At 35.6% G+C, this 18,186-nt stretch overlaps 1 pseudogene; it reads left to right on the top strand.

Moving 5' to 3' along the window:
- The first annotated feature begins 1,876 nt into the window (after window positions 1–1,876).
- On the top strand, window positions 1,877–1,995 carry LOC111746331 (annotated as a pseudogene).
- Window positions 1,996–18,186: the final 16,191 nt, after the last annotated feature.

Below are 18,186 nucleotides of genomic sequence, written 5' to 3'. Positions count from 1 at the left end.
CAAGACATCATAATTAAAATGCCCAAGGTGAAAGACAAAGAGAGAATCCTAAAAGCAGCAAGAGAAAAGGAGTTAGTTACCTATAAGGGAGCTCCCATAAGACTGACAGCTGATTTCTCAACAAAATCTTTGCAGGCCAGAATGCATTGGCATGAAATATTCAAAGTAATGAAAAGAAAGAACCTACAATCAAGATTAGTCTTCCCAGGAAAGCTATCATTTAGAATCACAGGAAAGATAAAGAGCTTCCTAGACAAGAAAAAGCTAAAGGGGTTTATCAACATCAAACCAGTATTACAAGAAATGTTAGAGGATATTCTTTAAGAAGAAGAAGAAAGATAAAAATATATATAATAAAATGGCAATGACTACATATCTTCCAACAATTACTTTAAATGTAAGTGGATTAAATGCTTCAATCAAAAGATAGGGTGCTTGAATAGAGTACAAGATCTTTACATATGCTACATACAAGAGACTCACTTTAGATCAACAGACAAACACAGAATAAACATTAAGGGATGGAAAAAGATATTTCATGAATGGGAATTTTAAAAAGCTGTGGTAGTAATACTTATATCAGGCAGTCTTTAAAACAGGCTCTTACAAGACCCAGTAATCCCTCCTCAGGACATATGAATGCATATGTTAATTGCAGCATCATTTACAATAGTCAAGATGTGAAGGCAACCAAGGTGTCCATCAATAGATGAACAGATAAAGAAGAGGTACTACATATATACAATGGAATATTACTCAGGCATAAAAAAATAATAATAAAATCTTGCCATCTGCAACAACATAGATGGACCTACATAGTGTTGTGCTGATTAGAGTAAAATCAGACAGACATAGATAAATGCCATATGATTCCACTTACATGTGGAATCTAAAGAACAAATGAATAATAAAACAAAATAGAAACAAACATAGATACATTTTGATGGTTGCCATATTAGAGGGAGAGTGGGTAAAAAAGGGGTAGCGATTAAGAATTACAAATTGGTAGTTAAAAAATATTCATGAAAAAGTGGGTTCTAAATAGTCATGAGAATGTAAAATATAGCATAAGGAATATAGTCATTAATATTCTAATAACTATCTACGATGTCCAATGATACTTGATTTATCAAGGTGGTCACTTTGTAAGTTATAGAAATGTCTAAACATTATGTTGTACACTCGAAAGTAATATAATATCGTGTGCCAACTGCAACTTAAAAAATATACTATAAAAGTAATTTCTGGTAATTTCTCTCCTAACTTAGCTGATGAGTAAGAAACTAGGAAAGAAGAACTGCCATCAATGAAGCATGGGCAGGTAGAGGCATACTCAGTACCAGGATGATCAGTAGTTATCAAACTGATTAATAGGTTGTGCATTGCAGAGGATAGCTAGTAAAGGCTTTATGAAACAATGCTAAAAGTCACACAGTAATAAACCAAAATAAATACTGAAGTATTTATATTTATAACTACTAAAACTTTTATGATGACCAGGCTTCTGGAGAGAAGCACTACATAAATAACATTCAGTCAATCAAATTTTCTCAGCATTCATTAGGGTCTAAACTAAAATCAAGTCAGAAAGGCTATTAGAAATGTCCCCTATGTTGAAAATTTATTGTAGCTTCAAACAGTTTTCTACAGTGTGCTGTTTTAATGTTATCTTTTCAGCTTTTCTGCAGTCAAAATAAAACAACGCTTGCTTCAACAATCTCCCATCTGATATAAATAAAAGCCCTCTATAACCACCCATCCAATGCATTTGCTGCAGTAGTACTTTGAGGACAAGATCTTCCACATCACTCTTTGTTCCACTGTGAAAACCAATGAAGAATATCATTAAGAGGCTATTTTATTAAGAACTGTCTTGTCTTTTGGCCATGCCATCCTGTACAAGCCCGATCCCGTCTGATCTCGGAAGCTAAGCAGGGTCAGGCCTGGTTAGTACTTGGATGGGAGACCACCCAGGAAGACCAGGTGCTGTAGGTGTAAAAAATAAAAAAATAAGGGATTGTAAACTGACAAGGACCTTCCAATCTGTGAGGTCAACCAAGGGTTGCCTTGCCTAAAAACAACAACAACAACAACAACAACGACAAACCAAACAAACGAACAAAAACAAAGAACTTTCCTCTTTCTGATAATGACCAAGAGCTCAGGTTTTACTTTGGCTACTAAAAAGCTTAAACATAATTTGAGACTCAATATAGCAGTGATGTTTTCCTTCATGCCCTAAATATTTTTCTGTTTTATATTAAGGCTTGATAGCTTCCTACTATTTAAAACACAGATTTCTCTTATTCTTTGTGTATAATTCATCTTTTAGAACAGTTTGTTATATATTTATGTTATAAGAAGCCTTAAAAGGCCTTTTTCTTTTTGTAAGTTGTTTGGATTTTTTGTAAGTTTCAAATATACAGTACATTGATTAGATATTTATATAGTTTATAAAATGATCCCCCGAATTGCTTCTTCTCTCCTCTGGTTTTCCACCTGGTCAATATATTAATACTAACTGCATTCCCTATGCCATTTTCCCCATCCACATTACCAGCTATCGACTACTAATTTATACTTCTTTAACCCTTCATCCCATTCTCCCAGCCCTCCAATTCCCTCCCCTCTCTGTCACCAAATTGTCCGCTATATTTGTGAATCTGTATTTGATGAGTTTGTTCATCTTGTTTCTCAGACTCCTCATATAAATGAAATCATATGGTATTTACCCTTCTCTGTCTGACGTATTTCACTCAGAATAATAACTTCTAGGTTCATCCATGTCATTATGATTTCAATTTTTTTAATGGCTGAGTAATATTCCATTGTATATATGAACCATAACTTCTTTACCCAATCGTCTGTTGATGGGCATTTATGTTGCTTCCATATCTTGGCTATGTAAATTGTGCTGCCATGAATATTAGGGTGCTTAGATTTTTATGAATTATCATTTTGGTTTTCTTGAATAAATACCCAGAAGTGCAATTGCTGGGTCAAAAGTATATCCATTTTTAACTTTTTGAGAGACCTCCATACTGTTTTCCATAGCGGCTGTAACAATTTGCAACCCCACCAACAATGCATGATGGTTTCCTTTTCTCTGCATCCTTGCCAACACTTGTTCTTTGATTTATTGATGATAGGCATTCTGACAGGTATCAGGCAATATCTCATTGTGGTTTTAATTTGCATTTCTCTGATGATTATCGACCTTGAGCATCTTTTCATATGTCTATTAGCCATCTGTATTTCCTCTTTAGAGAAGTATCTATTCAGGTCTTCTGTGCATTTTTTAATTGCATTATTTGATTTTTGTTGTTGAGTTGTATGAGCTCTTTATAAATTTTGGATATTAACCTCTTATCAGATGTATCATTAGCGAATATCTTCTCCCAATCAATCAGTTCTCATCTCGTTTTGTCGATGGTTACCTTTACTGTACAAAACTTTTTGGTTTGATGTAGTCCCATTTGTTTATTTTTTTCTTTTGTTTCCCTTGCCTGGGGACATATATCCAAAAAGAAATCACTATTAGTAATATCAGAGAGTTTACTGCCTATGCTTTTTTCTATAAGTTTTATGGTTTCAGTCTTACATTTAAGTATTTAATCAATTTTGAGTCTATTCTTGTATATAGTGTAAGAAGGTGGTCCAGTTGCTTTTTTTTTTGCATGTATCTCTCCAATTTTCTCAACATCATTTATTGAAGAGACTGTCTTTACCCCATTGTATATTCTTGCTTTCTTCAACATATATAAAATGAGTTATAGATGTGGAATTATATCTGGGCTCTCTACTCTGTTCCATTGAACAGCATATCTGTTTTTATGCCAGTACCATGCAGTTTTGATTATTGTAGCCCTGAAGTATAGTTTGTTATCAGGTAGTGTGATACCTCCAAATTTGTTCTTCTTTCTTAAGATTCCCGTGGCTCTTCAGGGTTTTTTATGGTTCCATAAAATTTTAAGATTCTTTGTCTATCTCTCTGAAAAAATGCCATTGGTATTTTGATAGGGATTGCACTGAATCTATAGATTGCTTTGGGTAGTATGGACATTTTAATCATGTTAATTCTTCCTCCCCATGAGCACAGTACATGCTTCCATTTATTTGTATCTTCAGTTTCTTTTTTCAAAGACAATTTTCTGAGAACAGGTCTTTTATCTCTTTGGTTAATTTGATTCCCAGGTATTTTATAGTTTTTGATGCAACTGTAAATGGGATTGTTTTCTTAATTTCTCTTTCTGAAAGTTCATCATTGGAGTATAAGAATGCCACTGATTTCTGAATATTTATTTTGTAACCTGTTACTTTACTGACTTCATCGCTCAGTTCTAACAGGTTTTTGCTGAAATCTTTAGGGTTCTCCATATATAGTATCACGTCATCGGCAAAATAGCAAGAGTTTTACTTCTTCCTTTCCAAATTGGATGCCTTTATTTATGTTTTACTTGTCTTTTGCTGTGGCTAAGACTTCCAATACAATGTTGAAGAGGAGTGGTGAAAGTGGAAATCCTTGTGTTGTTCTTGATCTTAAGAAAAACGTTTTTAGCCTTTCCCCATTGAGTATGATGTTAGCTATCTGTTTGTAGTATATGGCCTTTATTATGTTGAGGTCTGTTCCTTCTATTGCCACTTTGCTGAGAGTTTTTATTATAAATAGGTGCTGGACTTTGTCAAATGCTAATTTTGTATCTATCGATATGATCATAGGATTTTTTTATATTTTGGTTTGTTAATGTTGTGCATCATACTAATTGATTTGCAGATATTATACCAACCTTGTATTCCAAGAATAAATCCAACTTGGTCACGGTGTATGATACTTTTAATGTATTCCTGAATTCAATTTGCTAATATTTTGTTGAGGATTTTTGCATCAATGTTCATAAGAATTATAAGTCTATACTTTTCTTTTTTTTTGTAATGTCCTTGGTTTTGGAATCAAGGTAATGGTGGCCTCATTAAAGGAGTTAGGAAACCTCCTCCTTCTTTTTTTTTTTTAATTGATTTTTTCTTAAGTGAAGAAATTATTAAAAAATTTTCCTCCATCTACCACCCTCCTCATCCCTCCTCCCTACCCTCTGGTAACCATTAGTCCATTGTCCATGTCCATGAGTCTCTGTTTGTTTATACTGTTCATTTGTTGTTTTTATATTTATATCCCACATACAAGTGATATCGTGGAATTTTCAACTTTTTCTATTTGGCTTATTTCACTGAGTATGAGTATTTCTAAGTCCATCCATGTTGTTGCAAATGTCAGTATTTCATCTCTTTTAATGGCTGAGTAATATTCCATTGTATATATGTAGCACAGCGTCTTCAGCCAATCATCTATCGTAGGGCACTTTGATTGCTTCCATGTCCTGGCCACTGTGAATAATTCTGCTATGCATATTGGTGTGAAAATATCTTTTCAGATATGAGTTTTCAAATCTTTGGGGTAATTACCCAGCAGAGGGATTGCTGGGTCATATAGTAGATCAATTCTTAGTTTTTTGAGGAACCTCCATACTGTTTTCCATAGTGATTGTATCAACTGGCAATCCTACCAGCAATGGGTGAAGGTTCCTTTTTCTCCACATTTGTTATTACTTGTCCTGTTGATTATAGCTATTCTAACAGGTGTGAGATGTTATATCATTGAGATTTTGATTTGCATTTCTCTAATAGCTAGCGATGCTGAGCACATTTTCAATTATTTGTTGGCCATTTGTACATCCTCTAGAGAGAAGTGTCTGTTCAGGTTCTCTGCCCATTTTATAATTGGATCGGTTTTGTTGTTGTCGTTGTTGTTGTTGTTGTTGTTGTTGTTGTTGTTATTGAGTTGTATGAGTTCTTTGCATATTTTGGATATTAGGCCCTTATCAGAGTTTTTGCTTGCAAATATATTTTCCCATTTGGATGATTGTCTCTTTACCTTGTTGATGGTTTCTTTCAGTGTGCAGAAGCTTTTTAGTTTGATGTAGTCCCATTCCTTTATTTTTATTTTTACTTCCTTTACCTTTGAGATCAAATTCATAAAATCCTTTTTTAAGTACAAGTTCCCTGAGTTTAGTTCCTATGTTTTTTTCTATGCATTTTATAGTTTCAGGTCTTAAAATCAAGCCCTTAATCCATTTTGAGTTAATTTTGGTGTGTGGTAGACAACAGTCTAGTTTCCTTCTTTTCCATGTGGCTTTCCAGTTTCCCCAGCACCATTGATTGTAGAGGCTTTCCTTTCTCCACTGTATGTTTTTGGCTTTTTTGTCAAAAGTTATTTGCCCATATAATTATGGATTTACTTCTGGACTCTCAATTCTGTTCCACTGGCCCGTGTGTCTGTTTTGCTGATGATACCATGTCATTTTGATTACTGTCACTGTGTAGTATAATTTGATGTCAGGTGGAGTGATGCCTCCAGCCTCATTCTTTTTTTTTTTTTTCACCCTCAAGATAGCTTGGAAATTCAGGGTCTTTTGTTTCTCTATACAAATCGGATGATTTTTGGTTCTATTTCATTAAAGAATGCCTATCTGTATAATGCTTTAGGTAATCTGGTCATTTTAACTATGTTGATTCTTCCAATTCAAGAACACAGAATATCTTTCCATTTTCTTGTATCTTCTTCAATTTCTTTTAATAAGGTCTTATAGCTTTCATCATACAGGTCTTTCACTTGTTTTGTTAGATTTATTCCTAGGTATTTTATTCTTTTAGTTGCAATTGCAAAAGGAATTATTTTTTCCACTTCATTTTCTGACACTTCGTTATAGAGTATAGGAATGCTATGGATTTTTGAACATTGATTTTTGTATCCAGAAATTTTACTGCATTTGCTTATTGTTTCTAGTAGTATTCTTATGGAGTCCTTAGGGTTTTATATAGAGAGAAACACGTCATCCGCAAATCGTGACAATTTGACATCTTCGTTTCTTATTCGGATGTCTTTTATATCTTTCTCTTGCCTTACTGCTCTTGGCAGGACCTCCGATGTTATATTGAGTAAGAGTGGCAATACTGGACATCCTTGCCTTGATCCTGACCTTAGAGGGAAGGTTTTTAGTTTTTGACCATTAAGTACAATGTTGGCTGAGGGTTTGTCACATATGGCCTTTATTTGTCAAGGTACTTTCCTTCTATAATTAATATGTTAAGTGTTTTGATCATAAATGGATGCTATATCTTGTTGAAGGCTTTTTCTGAATCTATTGATATGATCATATGATTCTTATTTCTTAATTTGTTTATGTGGTGTATCACATTAATCAATTTGCATAGGTTGAAACATCTCTGTGCCCCAGGGGTGAAACCCACTTGATTGTGGTATAATCTTTTTAATATGTTGCTGTATTCAGTTCGCTAGTATCTTATTTAGGATTTTTGCATCTGTGTTCATGAGAAATATTGGTCTGTAGTTTTCTTTTTTTGTGTTATCTTTACCAGGTTTGGGTATCAGGGTAATATTAGACTCATAAAATGAGTTGGTAAGTATTGCCTCCTATTCAATTTTTTGGAAGCATTTGAGGAGAATAGGTATTAGATCTTTGAATGTTTGGTAGAATTCACTGGTGAAGCCATCTGGTCATGGACTTTTTATTTTTTGGTAGGTTTTTGATGATTGTTTAAATTTCCACACTGCTGCTCGGTCTATTAAATTTTCCAGGTCTTTCTGATTCAGTCTAAGAAGGTTGTGTTTTTCTAAGTACTGGTCCAATTCTTCTAGGTTATTAAATTTGGTGTTATATACTTTTTCATAGTATTCTTTTATGATCCTTTGTATTTCTGCAGTGTCTGTTATAATTTCCACTCTTTCATCCCTGATTTTGTTTATTTGTGTCCTTTCTCTTTTTTCTTTAGTGAACTATTTAGTCAACTATTTTTCTGAAAATGCTTTCTAATCCCTGCTGCTTTTCCTCCCCTTCGATAATGCACATTATTCTTATGTTTCTTCTCTTGATGGTATCAGCTAGTTCTTGTATTTCTCTTTCATTATTTTTTATTCTTCGGTTTCTCTCTTCTTCCTTCTGATTTATTTCTAGGTTTCTGTGTTCAATATCATCGATCCTTTCCTCAATTCGGTAGACTGTATTTCCTAAGCTTGTTATTTCATTTTTCAGCTCTTGCAGAGTGTTCTTTATCTCCAGAAGAATGATTCAGTTATTTTTGATGGTTTCAGTCTCCTTCTAAAGAACTTCTCCTCATCTATTTGTTTTCTCAATTCTTGAGGTTGATATGATTCCTTTCGGATCTCACTGAGTGTTTTCAGAAGTGCCATCCTGAATTCTATCATTTAAGTTGCATATTTCTATGTCTGTAAGCTTATTTTCTGGAGATTTTTCTCTTTCTTTCTCAGTTGGCTTGACTCCTTGGTTGTTCATAGTGTTTAATGGACTGTTTCTCCATTTGGGCATTCATGGAAGTGTATTCTGCTTTTTATTTTCCAGAAAGTAGATTTATTATATAAAGGTCTCTCTAGCCTGGTGCAAAGAAAGTGTTTTCTTTTAGTTTCCAGTAGGTGGTGTCTAAGCCTCTTGGATCTTGCTTTATATAAAGTATTAATAATGTCTCTTTTATTCATATAGATGTTTAATCATGCTTGCTACCCTCAGTCTCAGTTTCTGTCAGTGTTAGTGACAGTTTCAGTCATGTTTCCTCATATTCCCCTGGATTTCTGCCAGGTTCGAGTCTCAGAACCTGGTGGAATGGTCTCTCTAGTTTGAGGGTTGGGGACTGCTTCTCAGCCTCGGTTTTGCAACCTAGCTGATAAAAATCAACTGTTGTTTCTCTACTGTCCCCACTTTTCTGCCATCCCCTTTTCTCTACCTTCTGCCCTGGTGACTTGATACTGCTGCCAGCCGGGGAGAGCTCATGGCTCTTCCAGGCATGGCTGTTCAGGGAACTTGCTGCCCTTTTCCCTCCCCTTCCTCCTACAGGGAGCTCTGGCTGCAAGAGACAGCTTCTTTGTTTTTCCCAGTCCACTGCCCAACGCCCAGGATTCTGAACTGTGGTAGCTCTTATGCGCAGATCCCATGCTCAGATGTGCTGGTGTGTAGTTTGTGTATTTTTTGTTGAGTTTTAGATTATCAGCTTATTGTTGTTTCAAGGCGAGAGATCTCCGGACAGCTCTCACTCCACTATGTTTCTGACATCACTCTTCTTGATTTTTTATTGAGGAGAATAGGTGATAATTCTTCTTTGAATGTTTGGTAAAATTCCCCTATGAAGCCATCTGGTACAGGACTCCTGTTTTTTGGGAGGTTTGTGATTACCAAGTCTATTTCATTGGTGGTAAACGGTCGGTTCAGATGTTCTGTCTCTTTTTGCCTCAGTCTTGGGAGATTGTGTGTTTCTAGTAAGATGTCCATTTCTTCCAGGTTGTCCAATTTGTTGGCATATAATTGCTAGTAGTATTTTCTTATTATCCATTGTATTTCTGTGGTGTTCATGGTTATTTCTCCTCTTGCATTTCTGATTTTGTTTATTTGAGTCCCCTCTCTCTCTTTTTGTTTTGTTTTGTTTTGTTGATGAGTCTGGCTAAGGGTCTGTCAATTTTGTTATCCTTCAGAGAACCAGCTCTTGATATCATTAATCTTTTGTATTGCTTTTCAGACTTTATTTCACTTATTTCTGCTCTGACTTTTATTATTTCTTTCCTTCTATTCACTTTGTTTGCTCTTCTTTTTCTAGTTATTTTAATTATAAGGTTAGATTGTTTATTTGAGCTTTTTCTTGTTTTTGAAGTAGGCCTGTATTGCTATGGATTTCCTCTTAAGACTGCTTTCACTGTGTCTCGTAAATTTTTAGTCGCTGTGTTTTCATTTTCATTTGTCTTTAGGTATCTTTTGATTTCTTCCTTGATCTCATTAATAACCCATTCATTATTTAGTAGCATGTTATTTAGCCTCCATATGTTTGTGTATTTTCCAGTTTTTTTCTAGTAGTTGATTTCTAGTTTTATACCATTGTGATCAGAGAAGACAGTTGATATGATTTTAATCTTCTTAAATTTATTGAGACTTGTTTTGTGTCTTAACATGTAGTATATTCTAGAAAATATTCCATGTGCATTTGAGAAGAATGTATATTTTGATGCTTTGGAGTAAAATGCTCTGAAAATATCTATTAAATCCATTTGGTCTAGCATGTCTTTTAGGCCCTTTGTTTCCTTATTGATTCTTTGCCTGAAAGATCTGTCCATTGGTGTCAATGAGGAGTTAAACTTTCCTAGTATGAGTGTGTTACTACTGATTTCTCCTTTTACATCAGTCAATAATTGCTTTATGTATGTAAGTGCTCCTATGTTGTGTGCGTATATGTTTACTAGGGTTATGAACTCTTGTTTTATTGATCCTTTTATCATTACATAATGCACTTCTTTGTACGTTATTATAACTTTTGTTTTAAAATTTATTTTATCTGATATAAGTATCACTACCTGGCTTTTTTCTTTTCATTTCTATTTGCGTGAAATATCTTTTTCCATTCCTTTATCTTCAGTCTGTGAGTGTCATTTGATCTGAAGTGGGTCTCTTGTAGACAGCATATGTATGAGTCTTGTTTTCTTATCTATTTGGCTACTGTACATCCTTTGATTGGAACATTTAATGCATTTACATTTAAAGTAATTACTGATTGGTACATAGTTACTGCCATTTATTATTCATATTTGTTATTTCTATTTTCTTTTTTACCACTTCTCTTTTTACAGAAGTCCCTTTAACATTTCTTGTAATATTGGCTTGCTAACGATGAATTCCTTAAGCTTTTTCCCATCTGAGAAGCTCTTTATCTCACCTTCCATTTTAATCAAAATCTTACTGAGTAGAGTATTCATGGTTGTAGATTCTTGTTTTTCATAACTTGAAATATTTCTTGCCAGTCCCTTCTGGTCTGCAAAGTTTCCAATGAAAAATCAGCAGACATTCTTATAGGGGTGCCCTTGTAAGTAACTAGCTACCTTTCTCTTTCTGCTTTTAAGATCCTCTCTTTGTCTTTGATCTTTGGCATTTTAATGATGATGTATCTTGGTTTGGGCCTGTTTTAATTTCTCTCCTTTGGGACTTTATGTGATTCCTGAACTTGTATATCTAATTCTTTTGCCACATTAGGAAAGTTTTCTGTCATTATTTCTTCAAATAGATTTTCAATCCCTTGCTCTCTCTCTTCTCCTTCAGGTACTCCTATGATCCAGATGTTGTCCCAGAGGTCTCTGAAACCATCCTCATTTAATTTTTTTTTCTTTTTGTTGTTCTGATTGGGTGTATTTTACTACCTTGTCTTCCAGTTCACTTATTCAATCTTCTGCTTTGTTCAATCTACTGTTGAATCCTTCTAGTGTATTCTTCATTTCATTTATTGTATTCTTCATTTCTGTCTGGTTCTTTTTTATGGTTTCTGCATCTTTTTTTTTTAAGCTGACTATCTCTCTGTTGAGGTTCTCATTGTGCTCATGCATTCTCTCCATAAGTTCATTGAGCATACTTGTAAACATTATTTTGAACTCTGTCTGGTAGGTTGCCTGCCTCCATTTCATTTTGCTCATTTTCTGGAGTTTTCTCTTGTTATTTCATTTGTGGCATGTTTCTTTGTTTTCTCATTTTATTAATCTCTCCTTGTTTGTTTCTATGTGTCAGGAATATTTTTTTCATCTCTCAACCCTGGCCAGATTGGTCTAATGTGGAAAGTGTCCCGTGTGGCCCACTGATGCACTCTCCCTAATCCCCTATGTTGGGGGCTCTGGACGTGATCTTTGTGTGAGTTGTGTGTGATCTTCTGTCACCAAGATTCGATTGTTGTTAATACATCAGTGGATGGGATTCATGCTCGGGCTGACTAATTGTGGGAATTGGCTGCACTCACTGGGTAAGAGTTGCTGTGTGGGTGCTGACTCCACTGAGTGAGATTTGACCTAGTAGGCTTGTGTACTTCTTGCAACCACCCTTTGTGTGTACCACTATTGGGACTAGTCAAGAGTTGCTCTCTTGTAGTCTGGTGCCAGCCTCCGGGTATATTGCTTTTGTGGCCCCTTAGGAAGGCCTCCCCAGTAGTCCAAGGTCAGCTGCTGATTTTGATTGCTCAGGGCTACCTGATGGGAACTACAAAGTGATCCACAGATGGTTGTTGCCTATGCTGGATCTACAGGTAATTGGAAGAGACAACACGTAGGCTGCAATCTGGTTATCCCCTGCCCCTTACCTAGGGCAGTTAGCAGAGGGACCAGTACACTCCTCCAGGTCTGATACTACCTGTCAGTTGCCCATATGCCTCTGAAACTGGAAGAGCCTCTGGATAATATGTGTTTGGTGTTTTAGGGACCCCGGGAGTCTCCTGGGCCTATTGAGTAAGTTTCTCCCTGCCACTGCAGTGTCAGTTTAACTGCCAGCACTGTCTCTATGTTTCCCTGTACAAGTTTCTTCTTGTAGCAATGTCAGCTGCTGCCTACCTTGGGCCCGAACACGTCACCTAAGGGCAGGGGTAGCTTCCTATCAACGTGTGGCAGGCACCATGTGTATTGGATGGGGCAGTAGCTCAGGGAATCAAGGACAGGCAGGCCAATACAGAGTCCTGCAATCCCAAGAGATTTTGCTGTTTGTACAGGCAGCAGTGGTCTGCTCACAACTGTTTTCCCCGAAATGAGTTCACGGCACTAGCCAAGGTCTGTTGCCTGTGCAGACTGCACAACCCCAGAGCCAAGCAGTACAGGGGAGGCTGCCTGTCAATGGGCTGCATACACTCTGTGACTTGGGTGAAGTGGGATTTCAGGGAGACAAGGGCCATCCGGCCAATACAGCCTCAGTTTTGGTGCAACTTCTGTGCCTGGGCATTCTCGCTATAGTCACAGATCAGAGTGAGAGCAGCTGCCGTCTGGGGTGGTCCCATGGATCCCTGCACTCCCCAGACACAATACTGCAACTCTTGCAGGCAGGGGAGGTCTGCCTGCAACTGATTTCCATGCAGTGCTCACCCTGTGCTAGTCAAAGTTTGTTATCTGTGTGGATTGGGAGAACCAGGATGTGGGGGGAGGGACAGGGCAATGGGCCCTGTCAATGGGCCACCTGGGGCAATTTGTGGGTAGGGTGGTGCAGGGTCTCAGGGAGACAGCGACAATCAGATCAATACAGCCTCAGTATTGCTGAAACTTTGGTAATAGTTTCTAGGTTTCTGTAGAAGTCCCAGATCACAGGAAGACCAGCTGCTATCTGGGAGTGGCCCACAGATCCCCAGTATCCACCCAAGTTCATGATGGCAGCAGTGATCTGCCTGAAACTGTCATGGAAATGCATGCTCACAGAGCTGGCTGCCAGCTGTGAAAGCTAGGCCCTGAATTGGCACAGGTGTGGCAGCCATCCAGCAACAAATGTGCCAGGCAATCTGAAGGTTGGGTGGGGATGGCTGATCTCAGGCCAGGGCTTCCTATTGGCCCTGTGGGAGAGGTCTGCACAAAGAGCTGTCAGGGTCTGTAGATTGCCTGGTAGTGGGGCCGGACTAAGGCACCATGGTGGCTGTCCTTCCAGCCCTCCGTCTGGCATCAGGTAATGCAGACTTTCTCTATATGAATTCTGCTTCAAACTCTGACCCACTATCAGTCTCCTGGGTGAGTGTCCACAGGTCAGAATGCCAGAGCATGGGTCCTTCAAAAGGGCACCTAGAGTTTCATTCTCCTTCCATCTCACCCCGATGGTTGGAATCCCCTCTGGTTTTTACAGATTTATTGGAATTTCCTCTTCCCTGGGCTGGGGCTCTGGGTGAGGGAGCCCCCAAATGAGGCCAGGAATCCCCTCTCCTTCAAGGAAGCCTCTGCAGCCTCGCTCTCCCTCCCGGTGATCCTCCACTACCCGCGGGTACGGGTCCAGCCTGATTGAGGACTTTGCCCCTCCTACCAGCTTCTATGTGGCTCCTTTATATTATCTAATGTAGTTGTTAGCATCAGCTGGACTTCAGGTGATTCTCCACGTTGATTATTTTATAATTTGGTTGTAGTTTCAGTGCGAACCTGGGAGGAGGCAAACCCTGCTTTTACCTAGTCCTCCATCTTCTGCTAAGCCCCAAGCCTTAAATGTTTTTAAAACAATGTTGATGTATAAGTAAATACTTCTTTAAAATGTCACATGACATAATTATTTGCTAAGGGAATATCAGTTGTTTGCAGGGGAGGATTGTGGTAGAATGAGGTATTCTACAAATTGATACATTATCTCCACCCCCACTCCTCCCAAAAATCCACAGCCTTGTAGCCTAAATCATACATTAAATAGGTGGCTTAATTTTTGTTTTCTAATTTTACTTTTTAGATTTAGATTTCGATATTTTAAAAAGGTTATATATTAATGTATAATTACATTATAGACATTTAAGAAAGTAGAGATGAGAAATTGTATTGGCAAGTTATATATATATAAATTTACTTATTACTTTTTGGTTATCCAATGTGTTGTTATATAATTGTAATATTCTCTTATGATCCTTTAATTTCTTTGGGACCAGATATAAATGTCTCTTCTTTGATTCATGATTTTATATTTGAGTCCTCTTTCTCTTTTTCTTAGCCTACCTAATGGTTTCTCAATTTTTTTTATCTTTTCAAAAAGCTATTTGTTTCATTGATATTTTCTATTAGTTCACGAATCTGTATTTTATGTATTTCTGATTTACTATTTATTATTTCTTTCCTTCTGTCAATTTTATGCTTAGTTTGTTCTTTTTTAGTTTTTTGAGATGTAAAATAAAGTTGTTTGAGATCTTCTGATTTTAGTGTAGGTTTATATCTTTATAAAAAAAATTTTTCCATCACTTGTTTTTGGATTTATTGAAATATAATAGACAATTAGTTTCTTGAATTTCTGATGAGTTTTTCAATGAGTTTTTTTTAAATTATAGTTGGCATACAATGATGTATTAGTTTCAGTTGTACAGCATAGTGATTAGAGTTCTTTATAACTCACAAAGTGATCAGCCCACTAAATCTAGTATCCCTCTTTTCCTTACATATTTATTACATTTTTAACTATTTTCCTTATGCTACACTTATCTCCATGTCTATTTTGTACTTCTTATTTCCTTTGCCCTTTACACTGTCCCTACCAACCCCATATCATTTAATAGCCCTCAAAATATTTTCTTTATTTATGAGTTTATTTCCATTTTTGTTATTGTTTATTTCGTTCTTTAGATTCCACATATATGTGAAATCATGTGATATTTGTCCTTTTCGATCTGACTTATTTCATTCAGCATAAAATCCTCTAGGTCCATCAAATAACTTTTTCCATTAACCTTTTCTCCTAATACTACTTTTGCTGTGTCACATTAGTTTGGGTGTATTCGTTTCTTTTTTATTCGTCCACAGATATTTTCTAATTCTCCTTTTGATTTCTTTTTCAACTCATTGAACGGTTAAGAGTGTCCTATTTAAATTCAACATATTCGATAATTTTCCAGTTTTCCTTCTGATATTGATTTCTAATAATTTAATTTTGGTCAGAAAAGATGCTTAGTATAATTTCAATATTCTAAAATTTGTTAAGATTTGTTTTGTGACCTAACATGTGATCTACCCTAGAAAACATTTCGTGTATGCTTGAGAAGAATGTGTACTGTTCTGCTGTTGGGTGGACTGTTCTACATATGTAAGATTAGGTCCAATTTGTGTCTAGTGTTGTTCAAGTCCTGTTTCCTTATTGATCTTCTGTTTTGATGTTCTATCTCTTGTCAAAAGTGGGATATTAAAGTTTCCTACTGTTATCTTGCTGCTGTCAATTTTTCTTTGACATTATTTAGATTCTACATATAAGTGAGTTGTCTTTTTCTGTGACTTATTTTACTTAGCATAATACCAGATCCATCAATGTTGTCACAAATGGTAAAATTTTATTCTTTTTTATGGCTTAGTATTAGTCCATAGAATATATTTACCACTATTTTTTTTATCAGATCATCTATTGGTGGGCACTTAGATTGCTTCTATATCTTGGATATTGTAATATGCTTTAATAAACTTAGAAGTACAAATGTCTTTTTGAATTAGTGTTTTGATTTAGTTCAGATACATATTCATAGATGAAATTGCTTGTTCATACTATAGCTCTAGTTTTAATTTTTCGAGGAATCTCCATACTGTTTTTCATAGTGGCTGCAACAATTTGCAGTCCCACCAACAGTAAACAAGTGGTCCCTTTTATCCATATCATCAACATAACTTGTTTATCAATTTATTGATGATAGCCATCTGACAGGAGTGAGGTGATATCTCATTGAGGTTTTAAGTTGCATTTCCCTGATTATTAGTGAAATTGATCATCTTTTTATATATCTCTTGGCCATCTGTATGTCCTATTTAGAGAAATGTCTATTTAGGCCCTCTGTCCATTTTTTAATTGAACTGTTAGTTTACTTGTTGTGTAATTGGGTGAGTTCTTTAAAAATTTTGGATATTAACCCATTATCAAATGTATAATTGGCAAATATCTTCTTCCATTCAGTAGGTTCTTTCCAATTTATTGATGGTTTTCACTGCTGTGGAAAAAAAGTTAGTTTGATGTAGTCCCATTTGTTTATATTTTCTTTTGTTTCACTTGCCCAATATATCAAAAAAAAAATATTACTTTACTAAGAACAATGTCAGTTTACTGTCTATGTTATCTTCTAGAAATTTTATGAGATTGGGTCTTATATTTAAGTCTTTAATAATCCATTTTATATTTATTCTTGTATATGCTATAAGAAGATTGTCTAGTTTATTTCTCACATGAATCTGTTCATTTTTCCCAACATAATTTATTGAATAGTCTGTTTTTACCACATTGTATATTTTTGCCTCCTTTTGTCATAGATTAATTGACCATATAGATGTGATTTATTTCTGAGCTCTCTATTCTGTTCCACTGATCTATGTGTCTATTTTTATGCCAGTCCCATGCTGTTTTGTTTACTATAGCCTTGTAGTATAGTTTGATAACAGGCAGTGTAATACCTCCAACTTTGTTCTTCTTTCTCAAGATGGCCATGGATATTTGCAATCTTTTATGATTCCATAAATTTTTGGATTATTTTATCTAGTTGTCTGAAAAATCCTAATGATATTTTGATAGAGATTGCATTGAATATATCGATTGCTTTGGGTACTATGGACTTTTTAACAATGTTGATTCACCTACTCATGAGCATGGTATATGCTTCTTTTATTTGTATCTTGTTTGATTTATTTTTTCAAACACTTATAATTTTCTCAAAACAAGTCTTTTACCTTGTTAGTTAATTTGAGTCATAGGTATTTTATTGTTTGTGATGCAGTTGTAAATGGCATAGTTTTCCACTTCTTTTTAAACTTTTTTTTAAAATTAGTGAGGTGACATTGGTTAGTGTAACCAAATAGGTTTTAAGTGTACAATTCAATAATATGTTATATGTATATTTCATTCTGTACTCGCTACTCAAAGTTAAATTTCCTTCAGTCACCATATGTTTGATCCCATTACCCTTATGTATCTCCCCTTCCCTACTTTTTACTGGTAATTACTATCCACTGTTTGTGTTCATGAGCCTCTGTTTGTTATGTTTGTTTGTTACCTTCAATTTTCTATCCTTGGTATAAGTGAAATCATATGATCTGTAACTTTTTCTGTCTGACACTTTTTGCTTACCATGGTGATCTCAAGATCCATCCATATTGTAGCAAATGGCAGGACTTCATCTTTTCTTGTGGTGGAGTAATATTTTATTGTATATATGTACCATATCTTCTTTACTCAATCATCTATCAAAGGTCATTTTAATTATTTGCATGTCTAGGCCATGGCAAATAATTCTGCTATGAATATTGGGTAGCACCTGTTTTTGCAGATAAATGTTTTCGGGATTTTTGAGTAAATACCCAAAAGAACGATTGCTGGGTCATATGGTAATTTTATTCTTAGATTTTTGAGGAACCTCGATACTGTTTTCCATAGTGCTGTACCAATTTACATTCTCACCAGCAGTGTATGAGGGTTCCTTTTTTTCCTCACATTTCTCCAACACTTACTATTTCTTATCTTAATGATGATAGTCATTCTAACAAGTGTGATGTGGTGTCTCACTATGGTTTAGATACGCATTTCCCTAATAGCTACTGAAATTGAGCATCTTTTCATATGTCTATTGGCTATTTTTATGTCTTGAAAGAGGGTTTTTATTGTTGAATTGTGTGAGTTCTTTTTA

The sequence above is a fragment of the Pteropus vampyrus genome, unplaced genomic scaffold, assembly GCF_000151845.1.
Source record: "Pteropus vampyrus isolate Shadow unplaced genomic scaffold, Pvam_2.0 Scaffold184, whole genome shotgun sequence".
Lineage (NCBI taxonomy): Eukaryota > Metazoa > Chordata > Mammalia > Chiroptera > Pteropodidae > Pteropus > Pteropus vampyrus.
The sequence above is the reverse complement of the archived record's forward strand: the minus strand, read 5'-3'. Positions and strand labels throughout refer to the sequence as shown.